Source organism: Seriola aureovittata, chromosome 4 (genome assembly GCF_021018895.1).
Source record: "Seriola aureovittata isolate HTS-2021-v1 ecotype China chromosome 4, ASM2101889v1, whole genome shotgun sequence".
In the NCBI taxonomy this organism is placed as follows: domain Eukaryota; kingdom Metazoa; phylum Chordata; class Actinopteri; order Carangiformes; family Carangidae; genus Seriola; species Seriola aureovittata.
The window spans coordinates 5,359,396-5,378,236 of NC_079367.1; the positions used below are offsets into that span (position 1 = coordinate 5,359,396).

The window sequence follows — 18,841 nt, forward strand, 5'->3', positions numbered from 1 at the left end:
GAGGCTCTTTGATGCTGATGTATTTTGATTGGGAATTAGTTTTCCTCCCCAGCCCCCCCCCCCCCCCACCCCCCCCACCCCAATAGAGCCGACCAGCTAAACAAGAGCCAGCTGTACAAGCCTGTGATTACATCTCATCTCCCCACTGTTTGCCCCAAATTCCCCCACAGCAGACCTGTTGCTCCTTTTATCAGCAAATACAAGCGGTGCTGCATGCAAACAGAAGTGTCATGGATCAAAAAAAAGGCTTGTTATCTGAATAGGCATAGGTGTGTGTGTGTGTGTGTGTGTGTGTGTGTGTGTGTGTGTGTGTGTGTGTGTGTGTGTAATATCTGCAGCGCTTCTGTATGTGTGCCAAAAACCATATTTATGGATGAAAAGGTGAGTGGAGAGGGTGGTTCTGTCAAAGCAAGGGTGTGTATTGAAAAAGAAAGACACACAGTAAGAGATTAGAGCTGATGTTAAGGCAGCACACTGTATATATACACACAGACCATGCAAAGTGAAAAAGAGCGCTGCAGCTTGCACCCTGAGCGAGCCTACACATTCTCCAGATAGCTGAGCTGCTCATATGAAAGGGCCCTCGCGTGGCGGGGCAGCACGCTGATTCAGCTGCAGGTTATTGTCCCTCAAAGACGCTTTCTTACAGTGAAAATATTATGATACATCTGCACATATTTAGCTCTCAGCCATGCTCACACTCACACGCAGACACGATCGTGTAGAGACCTCGGAGTACACACACAACACACACACACACACACACACACACACACTCCCACATCAAAAACACACCTCATGCGTCTGAGAAGTCAAAAGAGAAGAGTCTGGGAGAGCTGTCAGACATGCTAAAATGTTGGTGGGCGCTCAAAGCAGTAAAAATGCTATCTGCACGTCATCAGCAGCCCATCAACCCCTGGGGGAAGCCTATTGATCTACATGGAGGCTAATCCAAAACCGGTTTAACCCGTAGTGATTTCCTTCAGTCCTCCAGCTCGGCCTTTCCTCCTCGGCACCACGTGCGTTGAAGCTTTTTGTCATTGTAAAAACAAAACCAAAAATATTTCAATGCCAATAACCCTGGGAAATAAGAAGGGACTCTCAATGGGCCTGGAGTTCTTTGAAGTGGAATAGATAGGAGGTCTAGGTTTCTACACACACACACACACACACACACACACACACACACATCCTTGCATTGTTATTCTGTTGACTCATATTGTCTCTTTAACCTCCAGACTTGACATGACAGCATGCCAGCGCTGACCTAACCCTTTTCTTTTTTGACCATATTTTAACCTAAATTCAGCTGCGGTGGATACAAATAGCGTCCCGTCTGATGTGGTCTCATCAAAATTCATCATAATTGACCGCTCTCTGGTTTCTTCTGGATGCTTGGACCCCACGGAAGAATAAGAAAATCTTGTATAAATCTTCCATAAACCACAAACACACATGCAGACGCAGCCCTTTGGGAACAGTTACAGCTCTGTAAGCAGAGAGAGAAGAGCCTTCTGCAACATCCAAGCAGCATCATAATATAATGATACACTTCATTGCGTCTACTGGAACTGTACGTGGTGCGAGACCCCGGGATAACCCTGCATGACCCTCTGGGCCCTTGGACTGAGGCGCCATCAAAACAAGGCCTCAGCAGTCACCTCTCTCTCTCTCTCTCTCTCTCTCTCTCTCTCTCTCTCTCTCTCTCTCTCTCTCTCTCTCTCTCTCTCTCTCTCTCTCTCTCTCTCTCTCCCTCTCCCTCTCTCCTCTCTTGTTATTTGTTCAGTATGTAGTACAAATTTCCCCCGTGTTGCAGGCATATAGGGATCAGTGCGGCGAACTGTGCCCAACCTCGGCTTACCTTATGGAGCTCGTTACGATGCCACAGAGTTCAGGCCTGACAGATCCAATAACCCCTCCACCGTCGTTCAGGGGAGAAATTGCTCGGAGCGATCCACGCCGAAAAACGCCCCGCGCCTCACCCCGCGTTTAAAGTTATGATCCTTATCGTAATTAATTCAATAAAGCGGTAATGTGCTGCAAACCCGGCACCCCCCTGCCTTGTTCAGCGTGCAGGGGCGTATAGGCTTTCAGGTCCGGGCTCTCTCACTGACTTCAGTGTCGAAGGTAATAGGGAGCAGACAGGAGTTAGACAGCGATAGGTATGTCTGCACCGGTGTGAGTAAAGAGGCCTAATCGAATTTGTTTTAGACTTTAAAAAGATACTTTCAGGGGTTTGTGTTAATAACCTAATAATAATAAGAAATGGAAAGCTGATCCAAGGTCAACAGTGGAAGGGAGGCCATTTTTAATTTGGAAAACTGAAGCGGGCTCCAAATAATTGGCTACCATCCTGCGGATGCACACACTGGCTTCCAGGGTTGCCACAACATCACACGGCTGATGGGAGATGAAGTCAATTACTGCAACAACTGGTGAAGAGATCTGAAGACTGACATTAGTACAAATACACAAACAAAATGAGGATTTAGTCAGGAAGCTTAAATGAGGGGAAAATTACCGATTGGGAAGGAATTCGAGGCTGAAAAAAAGAAAGAAAGAAATATATTAACTCTGGCTTTACGGATCTTGTGTGATGAGAAAAGATATTAAGGGAACCAAACAAATCAAAGCGGTCTTCTATGAAGCTTATGTCAGAACTTGAATCTAAACCGCTGTTAAGTCTGACCATCTTACTCACTTCCCGTGCTGAGCCACATTACCTGGAATTATATCAATATTTTCAGTGAAAACAGAGAGCATGTCCTCACAACATTTTAGAGTAATTGGGAACGTGACCTGGCTTTAGATGAAAAATAATAGCCAGTCGTGTGTATTGTTTTACTCGAGCCTTAATTATTTCAACAGACTTCTGCAGATTGAAACACTGATTAGATGAGAGTTGTTTCACAAGCAAGTCAGTGTGTGTGTGTGTGTGTGTGTGTGTGTGTGTGTGTGTGTGTGTGTGTGTGTGTGTGTGTGTGTGTGTGTGTGTGTGTGTGTGTGTGGGTGGGTGTGTGTGTGTGTGGTTGGTTGAATTCAATGTGTTATTATTACTGTATAAGTATTGATGCGTGAGATGCTCTTGCGCAGCATGTTTAGCCTTTAGCTGCAGCGGTGCAGCTGCTCAGGGAGTCTCCAGAGTCTCCAACAGTCTGCTGAGTTCTTTATGGTTTTCTGTCTCTGATTAACATAACTATATAAAAACAGCTTTTTTAGTTCCTCCTCTGTTGTTGTGCATGTGGTGTGTTGTGACAGAGAGTGCTGCGCTGCATGAAGGTTCAAATCTGCTGAACTTTGACCCGAGTTAAACTGACCTTTTGAGCACAGCCAGTGGCTGAGGGCTACTGCTGGTGATGCAATTCAAGATGGAGGAGAAATGATTGATTATTATCTCTGATGAAAACTCCACTATAATAAACCATGATCATTCTGAGACCAACAGGTGCTGGGTGAGCACCTTCAGATTCTGTCACCAGGTTTGTTACAAAGACCCTCTTACAGTTTAAAGGGATGTAACTATTATTATATTAACAACATTCACATTGTAGATTAAAGGTCATAACAAGGGTCATTATGAACAAATCGTAATCTAATATCAGACTTGCAAATAGTGAGACCCCAACAGTGTGTTCAGCCGTCCATCTCCCGTGCATCAGTCAATCCAACCGTCCAACATCTTGAGTTTCACTCGTGCAAATGTGACCCGAAGCATATTTTCATACTAGGAATCTACGTTGTTACATTTGACACAGATAAATATAGTGACTGTCTGTCGTGCTGCCAAGCCCGTAGCTTTCTGATTGTGTGAATGATGCTGAACACAAGCTGTAGCAGATGTGAGGTTTGTGTCTGACCAATGAGCATTGTTCAGGTCTCCAAACTCTCCCTCTGAGCAGAGACTTTGAGGAAGTAAATACAGACCCTAGTTTCTTCTGGTTGGCTCCTAAATTCCTTAAATTATTCCTGGGTGCTGGAAAAAGTTCCTGCAGTGGAAACAGACTCCACTCTACAGGTGCTTTACTCGTGGTAAATAAAAAGTTTTAAATAAAAAAGGGTTTAAAAAAAAAACAAAAAAAATAACAGTGTATCTGGACCACCCAAGAAAACAGGAGAAAAAAAAAACCTTGTTGAAGTGCAAACACTAAGCTATGCAAAGCAGAGGGATCCAATGCCTCCAGCTAATGAGCGACGAGCTGTTAGATTTTTCAGAGGAGGAAATAGTGTAAATAGACAATAATGGCACAGTTAAACAAAAACTCGTTGCAGATACATTTACCTAAAATTTGAATATTATAAAATCCTCCTTCATTCACTGTTGATTTTCATTTCCTGGTGGTAAAAGCAGTGTTTGTGGGATTTGCAGACTGAAGTCTATGCAAAGGCGGATATGGAAATGATCAAATATTGGTCACTTCACTGGTTCTGGGAGATAATATATCTGTGATAATATGGGGGTGGGGTGGGGGGTCGGGGGGGGGGGTATGAAGTGAGAGGTTGTTAGTGGGTTGGGTGGTGGGTGGTGGTGGGGTCGACAGCTCCACAGTCAGCTCAGGATATTTGACCAACGTTTGCACCCGCCCGCTACTCCACACTCCCCCTCCCCTCCCGAGTCCCCCCTCAGATTGATTAAATTGGATCAAGATGACACCAATAATTGGCTCAAGCTGGGGCCAGCGCGCAGACCCAATGATCCATATCTAACTCCTTTTGTTGCGATGGTGTCCCTTTTCCCGCGCCGCGCTCCATTTGGAACGGTTTACCTTGGCTCTGTCACAAATGTTTTAGCCCAATCCCCCGCTGAACACAACGGCCCGCTGACATCATGAGAGCGACGGAAAGGTTACATTTTTCGCAGATGTCTGGGAAATTATCGGCACGCTGGCTTTTTATGGTCAACTCGTTCATCCCTTTTGTTCAATGCTCCCAGGGGGACACGCGGAGAGAGCGGTTGAGGTGTTTTGGTGTGAAACCTTCCCGTTTGATATCAATATCCATGAACTTCTGGGAAAAAAATAGATTGAGAACTCCAGGAGATGATTTATTTGAGTGTCTGAGTGTTAAGAAACAGTGATAGGAATCTGTGCTTGATAAATGTATTTTGGCAAAAGTAAAAAGAAGACTAATGTTATCTGCATGCTTTCAGAATCCAAGGAAATTCACTTGTGGTGCAGAAAGTAAAGGATAGATCAGAGAGTTAATCAGCTCTCTGCTTCATTCCCTCCACAAAGCTCATTTATTTTTTATGGAGATGGCAAAGCAAAATGTTTGAAGCTCTAATGAATTTAAAGTAAATTGTTACAAAGTGCAGCAACATGAGCGTAGAAAAGCTTAATCAGAAACAATATACACCTCACAGCTCTGGCTAGTGACCTGCCGTTTGCCTGCTAAATAGGTCTGACATGTTTGTTATGCTTAGAAATTCCTGACTACTGGAATCTAAATTCATCCTTCAGGTTGCTGATTTTCCTGGCCACTGCGTCGTCTTGGCCCCGCTCGCTCTGCACCCCTCTGAAGGCACATAAACATGTCAAGAACTCTGTGAAATTATTTAGATATTTGGAGCGGCAGATATCCAATCATCCCCTGCTTTTACACAGATGAGGCATTACATGGCACGTAGGGGCAGTGGGAACAGTGAAATCAGGTAAGTGGTGCAGGTTATCAGTGCACAGTCAGAGTCCTGTCGACCGCCCTCGGCTGATGCATTCAATTAGGCTCTGTGGCACTTTATCTAATGCTCTGCCTCAGCCCCGCAGGCTCGGGTGATTCTGCTGCACTGGATCTGTAGACAAAAACTCAAGCCTGTCACATCTGATTGAAGCAAAGCCTCGAGGATCCCATCGCTTCGTCACCAAGGTTACTAATCAGATTTCCATCCAGTACAGCCACATGCAGGATTTCCTGATCAAACGCTGCGACTTGGCCCCACCGGCCGGCCCGGGCCCATTATCTAACATGTTTTCTATGCGGCGGGGTCAAGCACAGTGTAAAGCTCAGGGAGAAACACTATACCTGTCTTTTCGGAGCAGGCTGGAGGTAGAGCCACCGACAGGTTAAGAAGGAAAGGAATTGATCTCAGGAGGGTCAAAGTCGGGACTCGGCTCCCATCAGGGGACAAATCCAACTCTATCAATCTGGAGGTTTCTGAAACACTAGAGGGTTGTTATTAACCTGGCCTTCATCTGTTTATTCCTAGATTAATTACATGTATGTGTGTCTCAGTGAGATACAGATGCAGAAATTCTGGAAATATCATATATGATGTATTTTTGTGACTCAGACTTTCCCACAAAAACGTTTTTGCAAATCTCACCCACTAAAAGAAAACTTCAGATGTGGTAGCACGGGTATAAAACAATTAAAGAAGGCTACAGTAATGCTTCGAGTCACTGTGGAGCCAATCACATGGTCCCCTGTTTATTGACACAGAGCTGACCTCTGAACCCAGCCTGTGCCTGCCAAGAGCTACGGTATTAGTCATGGTAACTTGGTGTGTGTGTGTGTGTGTGTGTGTTGTGTGTGTGTGTGTGTGTGTGTGTGTGTGTGTGTGTGTGTGTGTGAGAATATAAGTGAATATGTGTGCGTGAGGGAGATATTTGGCGGTGGCTGAGCCTCCTTCAACAGCAGCCAACACCAATACCTGTCTAATTTTCCAGATCATGGGAATCAGTGGAGGTGTAAACACACAGGACTGAAATGATCAACAGATTAAAACTCTGATGTAGTCGTTACAGGCTGAAGGTCAGTTCTCTGCAGCAGGAATAATTATTTGCTTTTTTGTTTTCTTCCCGAGAGCGAGATGAGAAGATCGATAACACCCTCATGTCTCTAGGCTGGATATGAAACTATAGCCAGGAGCTAGCTACTTTAGCTTAGCTTAAAGGTCCGAATGTGACCACCAGAACCTCTAAAGCTCACATTAGTAATTACTCATTAAACAAGTAATTATGTTGCTTTACTAATTACTCAACAGTAAAAGTTACATTAGCCTCCACATGCCTAACACTTATCACATATTCTGTATTTAACATATGTGGAAATTAAAAACGAGGGATCGCGGTTTAACAGTTACTGTGAAATGTTAGCAAGGGAGCTATTTAATCCTTTGGAGGCTGCATTAGAAGAACGATTGCATCCAATGAGTGGATCCTTCGTGGCCTAACCTATCCCAAGATTCATTGCGTGCTGGTATTTAAAATAATATGGCAGCAAAGAACACTGAAAGAGAGCAGGAGGATTAGCCTACACTTTTAATCTCTAAACTATTGGGTTTCAGCTCACTTCAATGGCTAGCGGTCCATTTGTGAAAACGACAAGAGTTTAAAAAAAGTTTTTGTGGGATATTTCTTTGTTCGTGAGCTGGAGCGTAAATATAAAAGGCATGACTTACACCACATGGATAGCAAAGGTGAAAAGGTAAAGGTGGAGGTGAGGCACAGCTCCACTCCTGCCAGATGTTGCAGTACTGGGTGCAAACTGCAGGGGAGGGAGGCAGAGAGCCAGAGAAAAGGACGCTTATTTTACCAGTGACAGATGTGATGCTGCCTGAAACACTTCCGTTGTTTTGAGAGCTCGCTCCGCATGGACTCACTAGTTTGTATAGTGGCCTGATGCTGCTGAGCTGCCTGGGTGTTGAGGGCGATAACATTACTAGCATCCGTCAAAGAAAGAGCAGCATGGAGAGCGAGGAGGAGGAAGAGGAAATGGTGTTAGAATGACTGAGATGCCTCAGTGACTGCGGAGAGCATGATGAAGACTGATCGTGGAAAGAATGAGAGGGAAAGAGGCAGACAGACAAACTGTTGGGACACAGTGGAAGACAGAGACAGAGAGTGTTGAGTGGTGAGCGTGAGGCTGATTCTATTTCACTTAATGTAACCATGGAGGCCTGGGAGCCCCAGTGCTGCCCGCTCAGGGCTCTTTAATGTAAATAGCCGTCTCTGCCCCAATGCTGAAGCACATGTGAACGCACCATAGCCGTGTTATATGACTCTGTTTAACTGAACAGCACTCACAGACACAGAAATTCCTGCTCCGGCTCTTTTCCCATCACTTGAGTGAGACGGGCCGGGTGGGGGGTGGGGAGGTGGGGGGGCAGACGGACATAGAGACAGAAGGAGAGAGAGAGAGAGATGAGTGCGGTGAGAGAGGAAACATTTCTTTGGCATGAGGCAAAATACAATTACCAGAGAGACATAGTTCTCTAAGACAGAAGAAAAGCAATTTATGGAGGGAGAGAAGGAAGCAGAGATCTCCTGGAGTGAAAAGTTCATGATCTCCTCAGAAATGTCCTCTGCGTGGAGTTCAGTGGTCTCTCGGGGACCAGAAGTGCCATGACCTGATTGGCTGTCAGCCTGAGATTGAGGCGCCTGATTGGCTGTGGCACATTCCACATTCTAACCCACTCCAACTTACATTCCCATTGATGTCGCCCTATCAAATTATACACGGCTGCTACAGACAGTTGAAGTGTGCTAAATTTGTCCTAACACCAAGTTTAAGAGGGTCCAAAACAATCTAGTTTATAAACTGTGGCTGTTTTGTACCTTGGTTAAACGTATTTTGGCAGCACCTGCTCAATATTAGTCATTTTCATAACCTTTTCTCCTTCCCTTCCTGACCTTATTATGTCACTGATAACATGCCTGTACAATAGTGTGCAGTGAAAAGTTCAAGTTCACGGTTTGGGTCTATTTCCACATGCACCGGTTCAGCTCTTACTACCATCAGTCATCGGCCTCATCACATGTGTCAAACCACGATGTTCGCCCTCGGCAGCCCTCGCCCTGCTGCCCCACGGTCTAAAACAATACACCACATCCTTCCATTGTGCCCGCCCCGCCCGCCTCGGCAACCGTCTGGCCCTGCATCACGCCTCCTGCGCCCTGGTGATGTGGGCATATGTGTGGGTGCCCATCCTGTCCCCAGGCGCGACGCGTGTGCACGGTCACGCGTGTGTCTCTGCGGTCGGGCCAGCGGTGAAGGGAAGCGGACATTCACACATGCATGCATAAGCGGGAATCCATTAAGCCCCATGTAAAACAAACTCAACATGTGCTGCTTCCTTTTCCTATAATGGAGAGCTTTTATCCACGCTGACCCAGAGGCTCGCAGCTACAGGGCCCGGGCCTGTGCTCAGAGTTGAAAGACAAGGCCAAGACCCTGAGGTTACTTCATGTAGGTGAGAGGTCAAAGACGATGCCAGTGCAAATTATAGCTGTTGGTTGACGTGACAGACAGGAGGGGGGCGATGCATTAGATTACATTACATTTAACTGATAATGGTGGATTTCTAGTGTAAGAACTAATAATATTTGAGTGACAACATGTTTGTCATGAAATCTTTATGAATAATAAAAAACAAAACATTTTTAACATCACTTACTTGATGCTGTCAGTTATCACAGGAGTGTCTGGTGTTAACTTGCTGTAGTTGTTCTCACTATTTAATGTTTGTTATTAACAAAAATATATTTTTGTCATCAATTCTTTATGAAAAAAAGTAAATCATGTATTTTGATCTGTAATTATATAAATTAAATATTACAGTGATACTGTCACTTAATATGTGCAGGTATGAAATAACTCTCACTGGAAACTTGTTTTTAAACTTGTGTACCTTCTCTTGGTGTAACTGCTCTCTCCACTTAAAGCTCAGTATTAAAGAAAATATATTTTATCATCAAGTCTTTATGAAAAAAAAAAAATTCAAAAATAGATGAATCGCTGTGTTTTCATAACTTTTAACTATTTCCACCACTTATTTTCTAATATTAACTGACACTGTCAGGAAACATGGGCATGTATGGAGTTAACATTAACTGCTCGTCATAAACATTTAAACGTAAACAGACAGGCTCTAGTAATGTCCATACCACGTTTCCGTAAGTTCAACGCTTGTGTTTGCACAAACAATACTGGTGCAGCTTCAACTGACACAGGTTTTGCTATGCAAAAGCATAATCTGCTATGATCACAACAAGCGGTGAAACTCAGTTCAGGGCTGTTCTACCTGACGTCCTCTCTGCAGCCACAGGCGAGGCTATCGAGGCGCCGTAAATCCTGTCCTCTCTTGTTTATCAAACTCCAGCATCAGTAGTAACCCTGCCGCTCATGCAAAATCCCGAGTGAGCCTAAAGTACCAAAACCCTGGGACTTAAAGCTGAAGAGCTGGCAGAGCACCAACAGGAACTGTTGGAGGAGGACGGGGATGGATAGGGGCCAGTCAGAGAGGTAAATGAACAAATGAGCTCATGCACCGAGGAAAATGATGAGAATGAAAGGAGCAGCATGTGGAAGGAAGAGAGTGTGAATGAGGAAACAATGTCTTCCATGAGTCAGGGGTAATATTAAGGGTAGATTGAGCAACACCTTTTCTTTTTGACTGCCCAACGCTGCATATCCAGCTTGTCATAACTTCACCTTAACAATGGGGCAGTTGGGGCTTTTGGTTGCAATCAGAGATAACAACATAAACCCCTTCACATTACGTCATGACAAGAGGATGAAGAGGTTTAGTCAAACGCTTTCCGCCAGGTTATAAGGAACAGAAACAAATGAAACCCAGTAGAAACAAAATGATCTCCATCGCACACTTCCACCAACAGATTGTGGAAAATTGGGAAAGCACTGTTTTACTCAAACCACTTATGCTAACATCCACATCACAACAAAGAAGCTATCCACAAAACCCAACTGAATATTATTCATAACAGTCCCTAGCTGGAGACTGTGGCTCGGTGGTGCGCTAGCCGAGCACAAATTTCCAAAACAGATATGGATCTTATCTATTCCACATTTTGGATTTGGACCTTTGGAATGCCCCGAAAATATTTGTCACTTTCAATAAACACCTTTAAAAAATGTCAAATGAATCTTTGCTGTATTAACCACATTAACAAGGCATTTTTTCTTTCTACGGTTGACACACACCGACACACACGTACACCGACACACACGTACACCGACACACACATACGCAGTGTGGTACTAATGCTGTCTCTGTGGTAATCTGAGACCGGAGGGGACTTTTCAGAGGAAAGCAGCTCAAAGCTAAGTGAGAGCAGCTGATGTTGCATCATACTTCAAACATTCTTCAAATTAACAATATGTCAAAGGCTATGGAGCGCTCTCCGGCACACACACATGCACAAACACTCAGATCTGCTTTCAGATAAGGAACAATGCAACACCTCTGCAGATAAGTCCATGCTGTGTGTGTCAGGCGGATATGATGAGGGGCTCATGCTCTCCCACAACCTTTGGAAATGCATTATGGGACACAAGAGCAATGAATACCGAAAAAACAAAAAAAGAAAAGGGGTGGGGGGGATGAGGGGGGTGGGGGGGCCTTCGATATCATCTCTAATCCACCACCTCTATTATCATAAGATTATGTTCTGAAGCGGCAGGGGGGGAGATTCTCACCAGTGGCGGACGTCGCAGATGTTTCTGGAACCGTCCGAGGCCAGCTGTTGGAATGTTTTCCCACCGCATGAGGAGGCAAGGGCAGCAACGTTATTGGCTGCCCCCACCGGGTCACGTGACCCGGGTCATGTGACTGAGGGTTTGGCAGCTGCCCCTTTGCCGCTGCGGTCATCTCAACCGGGCTGGCCCACCGGACCAGAGATAGAGAGGAGGTGACTGTCAGACACATCAAACGCCCGGAGCCTCCCACTCACATGGGGATGGATACAGTCTGAAGGGCTGGAGATACAGTATGGTGGACAGACTGAGGTCACTCACACAGATGGACACACACACACACACACACACACACACACACACACACACACACACACACCCACATGCATGATCCAGTGCATGCACACTGTGCACTGACGTCCATCTAACCAAATGATTTGAATTAACGATCCTGCAGCATCATCCTGCGACGTTTTCTCCAGGCGCCTGTCGCTTCCTGCCATATGCCGACCAAACAGGAGTTTACCTGTGGCAGACTGAACAGGTGCTAACTTGGTAATCATCAAAGGAACAAGGTTAACTGCAGCTGATTGGTTCGAAACCAGCTCGGCTCTAAGTGATTGGTGCTGACAGACACGTCCAAACATCTCTAATGTTGGCTGCTAATTAAGATTAAACCCTTGTACACGGCACTGACATGCAATATAATATATAGGTGTAGTGTGTCTGGGTGTGCACATGAACGTGTGTGTGTGTGTGTGTGTGTGTGTGTGTGTGTGAGAGTGAGTGAGAGAGAGAGTGTACATGAGTGATGTAAGATGTTTAATGTGGAGCAAAAAGTGATAGAGTGTGAAATGTCTTGTGACGTTACATTTAAACATCTAGACTCTGCTACACGGTGAAGATTAAACATTTATTATTCTCATGTAGAAAACCTACAAATACACTCGTCCTCACACTGCGTCCAGTCAAAACATCCAGAAGACAATTACTCCAAATGTCTCTTTTCCATCTAGAGGAATGACATGAACATTTTTTCACATTTAAAACGTTTGCTCTTGTTTAAAGTTTTGTTTCTTGCAATTATCTTTTCACAATTTTATCAAACTTTTCTTGTTTCCTGTAAATGAACAGCTGATTTTACTTCTCAAGTACACTGAAAATTATTTCAGATAAAACAAAGAGAATAATCATGTTTTAGTTGAACTGGTCACGTCCACTTACGACCAATGATGACAGAAAGCAGATTGACTTCAGTGTAAATGGTCATAAACCAAAAAGGTTGGAAACACCGGTGCATCAACTTCACATCACAGCCGAATCTAAATGGATAAACCTTTGAACCTCATGAATCTTCAAATTAATCATCAAAGTATCTGTAGCATGGAAGAAAAAAAGACACTGAAGTGTCTTTGAATAATAACTATGAGTCACTCAATTAGTATCAGTGGAAATCAGGTGAATATGGTCCCCTCTGACCTGACGCCCTCTAGTGGCCCCTCTGGTTCCTCTTAAGAAAAATCTGAGCACATTACACACACACATTAATAATAATAATAATAATAATAATAATAATCACCATCATCATAATTTCATATGGTTGTGACAAGTGATTTTTTAAAAATCAAATAATATAAAATAATATATATATAAATACACATATACAGTATACAGATTCATACATAGATTTCTACATCAATAACGAACTGTATATATATGGATGCAGAGACGAACACCTACACATGTACTATGTTAAAATTTGATGATAAGAAAGCCTTACAGTAAAAGAGAAAGAGGACGATTTTGTAAGTCTGAGATTCACGGGCAGGTCGTTCTACCGAAGTGTTTACCTAAAAAAAAAAAAAAAGAAAAAAAGGAAGAATAATCTCTCTCCTCTCAAGTTCTGATGTAATCTGGAGCCAGGCGATGAAGGGGTTTAAATGTAATGAGCAGGATCTTGTCAGTAGTTGTAGGAAGCGGAGCTGGGGTCGACTGACGGGGAGAAAAAATGACAGGTAAATGGAAACACTGGAGAAGACTGACAACAGTGTGTGACCTGATGCGGACCAGCTGTGACGATTACTGTGAATGTGTGTGTGTGTGTGTGTGTGTGTGTGTGTGTGTGTGTGTGTGTGTGTGTGTGTGTGTGTTATCATGTGTTACAGCCAGATACACAGTGTACAGCTTCACCGTCAGGGAGCCAGAACACTCTGTCTTTCCCTCTGTCTTTTTTCTGTCTCATTCCAGCTTCACTAATCCCTTTCACCTTTGTCAACATCAACACACCCGGGAAACGCTTTCATTCACTCTTCTTAAATGACCTCAATTTGCATCATAATTAAATCTCACTGCTGCTAAAACTTGCAATTTTACTTTAACTTTAATCTGAGCATCTAATATCATAAACAAAAACTATTTGAGGGTGGGGGTGAGGGGTCGGCTCTGTAACAAATGCAGCAACATACGCACACTCTCCAGTCAGTCCCCTCCCCGGATGACAACAACAACAGCTGTTAGCATCTCGCGTGTAACTTCATTTCCCCCCCAGCGTCAGCGCAGCTGCCCCTCCCCTCTCGTGCGCGACTCTGCCGTGACAGACATGACAGTTATAAATCACCTCTTCTTCCGCCTATTCCCAACCGGACCTGGGATGCAAAGGGCTGCTGGTCGGGAGCTGGGGGTCTGCGGCTAAAATTAGAGGCCGTCTCAATCAACAGGCTGATTTAGTGGCAACAAGTGAGTGTGTGTGTGTGTGTGTGTTGTCTGAGTGCAGGGGCAGATCAGAAGACTGATCCCACTGGATTTCCTGTTCCTCTGGGACACTGATTACACTCACTGTCACCGAGGAAAACCATTTTCCCTCTGCAGCTTTTTGCTTGAATGTAAAATATGAAATTGTTAAGAAAAAATTTGTCCGTCCACTGATTTCACAAATCCCACCTCCCCCTCACACACACACACACACACACACACACACCAGCCCAACCACAGCCAGTCGAACAGAGGTGACCTTTGACCTTTTAAAAAGCTGGGTATTAGCTCCCTTATCAGTGCCACGCTCCCCCTGTCACCCCATCTCTTACCCACCCCAACACTGAATTATAAAAATAACAAAGTGAGAGTGGAAGAGGTGTGTGTGTGTGTGTGTGTGTGTGTGTGTGTGTGTGTGTGTGTGTGTGTGTGTGTGTGTGTGTGTGTGTGTGTGTGTGTGTGTGTGTGTGAGTGCGTGCGTGCGTGTGTGTGGGGAGGGGTACAGGAGTGTGTGCTGCTTCTCGCGTTGCATGTAAACCCTGTAAACCCGGCCAGGCCGGGGGCTTAGTTGGAAACAAATGCAGCGGAGGTGTGTGTGGGCCTGCACTGGTTTGTCTTTCAGCTTGTGCCTGGCAGGGGGTCATGGGGGAGGAAGGTGAGGCTGAAGTCAGGTTAGTGTGAGCATCTGCATGTTTTTATGTTTGTAACAAGACGTGTGTGTGTGTGTGTGTGTGTGTGTGTGTGTGTGTGTGTGTGTGTGTGTGTGTGTTTGAATTTCTTACCTGTACTAATTACAGTTTATAACAGCTCGGGTCCTGTTTTTGGAGTTTTGGACGTTTTTTCTGTCGCCTGCCATAAAACTGTACTCACACAAAAGTAATGACTGAGAAACATTACTACAGAAAAAGGCAGAAAAACAAGCGGTCAGACGATCAGACGGGTTTAAACAGGCCGACAGTTCGGCCATTTTATGTGGAGGTAAAACCGAATGTAAGTAAAACTGAAAATCATCAGTCCTAAGAATCTCTCATTGAACAAAACTGCTTTCATGCACATTGGCAAAGTTCAAATTTGACCTGTCTGACTAACTGCAGGTTTATTTAAATCCTGTCTCGCACTGACTGCGTTACCGCCTCTCAGTAATGAACTTGGTAGGTACGATGTTAAATTGATCAACTGTCAGTCGGTCACTCTCAAGCTGTCTGAGCATTAAAAAAGCTGATGTATCCAGCTAAAGGCGCAGAATATATTCATATTTTCCTCTATGTATCTTTATTATTACCCATGTAATGAAGTAATGAAGGCCAAACGTTACTTGATGTAATTTATTTAGTTCATATCAGAAATATAGCTTAACGCAAATATGAAAGAAGAGTTATAAGTCAATGAGAAATCCTTTAAATGCCACCTGCTTGTTCAAATCAGTGTGTGTGTGTGTGTGTGTGTGTGTGTGCGTTTTCTGGGAGGCAAGAATCAGTGAATATAAACAGATGGATGGAGGTCAGTGAAGGTCACTAGGTGAGGGTGAACTCTGCTGCCACAGGCATTCATACCTCCTGCACTCCCTGACTTTGACCCTCCACACTGCCCCCCCTCTCAAACACACACACACACTAACACACACACACACACACACGCAAATCCACACACGCAAATCCACACACACATCATTCCCGTGTCTACACTCTCTGTGATTCCTTTTATTCTCTCTTTATCGGCATCAAATGTTACTACATGTCAAAGTCAGAAGCTCCGTCATAAAAGAGAAGAGAAACATTTAGTCAACTGGTTGAGATTATTCCCCTTAAAGTGTCCTGGTGGCCTCGTGGTTAAGACACAAACCATATGACCACAACATCCCCAGTCTGGTTCCAGCAGGGGGCCTTTGTTGTCACACCCGTCTCTTGCCTCTTCCCTCATTTCCTGTCTCTTCCTCTGCCGTCGGTTTCAAATCAAGCCCAGCGCATTCTCTCCTCATTCAGGAATTGAGTACTGTAACTGCATCCTGCCACAAGGTGGAATTAAACAAATCTCTTAGTGGTGTAATGTTGCTAAAATTCAGAGAGAAGCACTTGGTTTTCTTTAAAATGTTGAAGGAGGTTTGGTAGATTACAGTAAAATGTTGTTTTAACAGTAACTGGCTGATTTTTTTGTTTTGGTTTTCACTTTCTGTATATTTGAGATTCTCTCTCTGGATTATAAAGTAAGTTTCAGAGTAGAGGTCATTGGAGGTAATGTCACTGTGCCCTCTGCCCCCCTCCCTCCCTCCCTCCCTCCCCCCCCCCCCCCCCCCCTCCCTCACTCCCTCACTTCTCCTATCACTGCGTCTCCTCTGGCCTTCTATCTGCCCTCTCTCCCATCCTCATTCCTCTTCAAAGGCTGGGAGGAGAGTAAGACTGGCCTTGAGTACCCGCTCTCAAGCCATAACAGCTCACACACAGGTGTGCGCGCGTGCTCACACACACACACACACACACACACACACACACACACACATATTTCTACACATGCAGCAGTGAGGACTGAACAATCAAGACTTAAAGCAAATGTCAATATAACAAGAGTATAATAAACAGTCAGTATTGAAGTGAACTGCTCTGCGTCCTATTTGCACACCACTTAAAATGTCACTTACATTTTCCATCTCTTCAAAAATCCCATAATCAGAAATGTGCCAAATTCACAGTGACTTCGGATGAAGTTATACGTTCCATCGTCTCCCATTTAAAGCCCTGTGTATTTGACGCTGCAGTTGTTTGAGGATAGACATCCTCTTCACATTTTCTCTCCCCACACACACACACACACACACACACACACACACACACACACACACACACTCACACACTTTCCGTTTCACCCTGCTCTGAACCCGTTCTCCGTCCACCGTGCAGAAAGCTAAATAAACATATGTGGCGAGTCATTCCCAGAGTGCCCCCTCTACCACCACCACCACAACCGCTCAACCTACCGGCCCACCACCCTTTACACCCCCTGCAACCCCCTTTTCCCCTCCTGAACCCCTCCACCTCCATCCAGCCCCTCTTCTACACTCAGGTTTCACCTCTCAGCTTCCTGCTGCTCCCAGTCACGCTGACACACACTCTTACACTCAACCTATTGACTGTTGGAGGAGCAGCGGTGGAAGAAGTACTCTTATTATTTACTTAAGTTAAAGCAGCAATACCATGATGTAAGAAATACTCCACTACAAGCAAAGATCCAGCATCCAAAGTTATACTTAAATGTGCTTAAAATGTAAAAAGTAAAAATACTCCTTATGATCTTTTGGGGAGGTTTATCTTAATGTATTATATATTAAATTATTGGACTATTATTAGCTGTCAAACAAATGTGGTGGAGCAACAGGTAAAATATCTTACTTTGATAGTTACTCTTATAGTTTGCAATTTAACTGAAACCGACTCTCAGAAATCATTCGGACTTAAAGATCTTGTTTTATTTTTTGCAAACTTCCATGATTCAGGAGTCAAACCATTACAGCTTTATTTTTTTCATACTGGATTTGTCTTATTTTACCAACCCTGCTTCACAAATGCTGAAAAATCTGACAATAAAACACCTGGAGCTGCAATACAAGTTGGCTTTATGTCTCGTAATTCAGAAGAAAATGTATTATTTTTCTGTCTGAATATGACATTAAGTAAATCGAGTATGGAGTAAGTAACCTTTTTTTCTTTTTTATGCAGCGTGTGCACGTGTGTGTGCATGTGGATCCACGGCGCTGCGCCGACTTTCAGGGTCAATTCAATCTCAGTTCAGGAGGTGAACGGAAATTCCAATTCAGCTGCGAGCATTTCACATTTCATACCTGGAAGCTGAAGCTAAGGGCCACTTCAGGATCACTTAAAGGGTCGCGCTCCCCCTTCCTGCACAAATGTCAGCGCAGACAGACAGACAGACAGACAGACGGACAGACAGACAGACAGGCAGACAGACAGATAGATAGATAGATACAGCAGAGACACTTCCTCTCTCTCTCTCTCTCTCTCTCTCTCTGGCAGTGGGCTGGGGTCGCAGGAATACTTTCTGTCAGCAGTGTGACAGCTGTGTGCATCTGGTTGTGTAGGGGCCTCTTACAGCTCAATCCACACGTCGTTTCGCCGGTGTCTGGGCCTCCGGACTCGCTGCCACTGCTCACCTCATTACTGACCGAGCCACACCTCCATCTGTCCCCTTAATATCTAAATCCTGCTGCAGATTAGTGGGGGAGTCAGGGCCCGGAGGAGGGGAGGATGGGAGGAGGGGAAGAGGGGAAACAAGATCCAGGAGGAAGGGTCTGTGCGTGGCACATGAGGTTTTATTAATGATCTCTAGGGTTGTGTGGTGGTGATGGTGGTGGTGGGGGTGGGGGGGGGGGGGGGTGGGGGGGTGGGGGGGGTGTAGGGCACAGTGGCTGCTGCCTCTTGGGTTTGTGGATTGTGGCATGTTGGGGGCTTGTGACTACTGTACTTTGTGCATGTGTGTGTTGAGGGAGACAGACAGAGCCAGACAGAGAGAGAGAGAGAGATGACATCATATGATCTCATACCCCCCCCCCCCCACACACACACACACAATGACGATCTATAATGTGAAAAGTTTATGTTCTTCTCAAAAATGGATGAAGCTCAGTTTTAAGTAAATCTTCCTTTAAATGTTC

At 44.7% G+C, this 18,841-nt stretch overlaps 1 long non-coding RNA gene across 1 annotated transcript in view; it reads left to right on the plus strand.

Moving 5' to 3' along the window:
• LOC130167504 (uncharacterized) overlaps positions 1 to 18,410 on the plus strand; it is a 70,364-nt gene extending 51,954 nt beyond the window's left edge. Inside the window, exon 5 of the long non-coding RNA XR_008827298.1 lies at positions 17,889 to 18,410. This is a non-coding gene — a long non-coding RNA (uncharacterized LOC130167504). The remainder of the gene's footprint in view (positions 1 to 17,888) is intronic.
• Positions 18,411 to 18,841: the final 431 nt, after the last annotated feature.